Source organism: Pteropus vampyrus, unplaced genomic scaffold, assembly GCF_000151845.1.
Source record: "Pteropus vampyrus isolate Shadow unplaced genomic scaffold, Pvam_2.0 Scaffold293, whole genome shotgun sequence".
Lineage (NCBI taxonomy): Eukaryota > Metazoa > Chordata > Mammalia > Chiroptera > Pteropodidae > Pteropus > Pteropus vampyrus.
Window position 1 is genome coordinate 417,561 of NW_011889074.1, and position 1,715 is coordinate 419,275.

A 1,715-nucleotide genomic window follows, 5' to 3' on the forward strand; every position below is an offset into this window, starting at 1 on the left:
AAAAAAAAAAACAATGGAATCGAGTCACTAGTAATTTCTAAACCTTACTTGTCATTTCTATTCTATTTCGTTGAGCATAAAATTTGGCAAACTTAGACAAATCTGGTTCATAGCTACGGGTACTCTATAACACTCACAGAAAAATGGCTCCCTGGTTCATTCCCCAGTAACCGTGGGGACCTCATATGTGCCAATCATCCTGCTTTAGTCCCCACTGCTAAGGGTTTTCAAAGATAATTAGGATGAGCGCTTTTTTTTTTAAGCTCCAAAGAGGTTATAATGATAAGAGTGAGAAATGTACAAACAACTGACAAAACGAGCGAAAACAAACGCCTATTAAAATGTAGGTCTACGCAAATCGTTTTGAGCCATAACTACAAAAAGCACCGTAAGGCGGCAGTTAAGAGCATCATCACCCTGGGGGCCGGTGGAACCAAGGGCAAAACCACGCCTCTCACACCTCCATGACCCCCGTGGCCTTATCTATGACGGGGAGTCACGATTTCCTACTTCTGTGACCGCCACGCGGGTGGAACGCAGCGATGCTCAGTCCCTGGTGCCTGCGAAAGTGGCCGTTCTGCTGATTGAGACAGTCAAGAAAGAGGAGGTAGAAGGGTGTGGGGTGGATGACTAGGAAAGATCATGGAAAACCCGCACAGAACTCCCCGGAAGACATTCTTGGACGTAGGAGGGGAAAACCACTTTCCAACATGAGGCCGCGTCTCCACGTTTTCATCCTGGTTCATGCCCCTGCGGCCGTAGTCTCTCTCCACCCCGCCTGAGTGACGGGAGGGGGACGAAGAAACCACGCGCGTCTCCACACGAACAAATTCCGATTCCGGTTTGTTTCACTCGTGGGTCCATGGTTTACTCATCGGTGGTCTAGTTATTTTTTCTTGGTCGTGCGTATTTAATTAATACCCTTTTACTGCCAAATTTGTTTTCTCTCTCTCTCTGGTATTTTCTTGTTCTGCCGGCATTTCTCTTGCAAATACAGATTTGAACAAATCACATGAGTTTCATGGAACATACAATTAGTGAATGATATCTATATAGGAGGCATTGTGGATGAATCCAGGAAAACAAAAATAAAATAAGAGATCATCATTTTGGGCATCGACACATGTAATGAGCATATGTAAAAGTGGAAATTCTCCAGTCACAGGGAGGCAATATCTCCAGGCGCCGGCCCCAGGAGAAGTGCACCATTCCAAGGTGAAAATAATAAAACTGTCTGCTAGGCCCTGTTTGATCCGAGAGTTCCCCGGATACATTTATCTTTGTACAAAACGTTAATGGCTAACTTCTGCTTCTTGTAATCTGCTTATTCAAGGATGTAGTAGGAGGCTTTATAAGCTGCCTCCTATAGAAGCTCGGGGCCGATCTCCTCTAGCCCTGCGTGGTAGAGAATCAGTCGCCGGCCGGCTAATAAAGGCTCATAATTCATCTCGATTAGCTCTGTGGGTCTCAGAATCATTCGCCCCACAACACATACTTTGGATTTTTGTAAACTAGTCCTTCACCTTTTCTGCCACATAAATTCTATATTAGCCTTTTCTTTCTTTCACTACTGATTTTTACAAATACACATCCAACTCTCTCTCGGAAGGCGCTGGCTGGGGAGTCCTCACATGGGCTTTGTGGCCGGGGGCCCCAGGGCATCAGCCACGTGTCCTGTAAAGCAGGTGTGAGAGGTGAGGTCGCTCCCCGGAAAC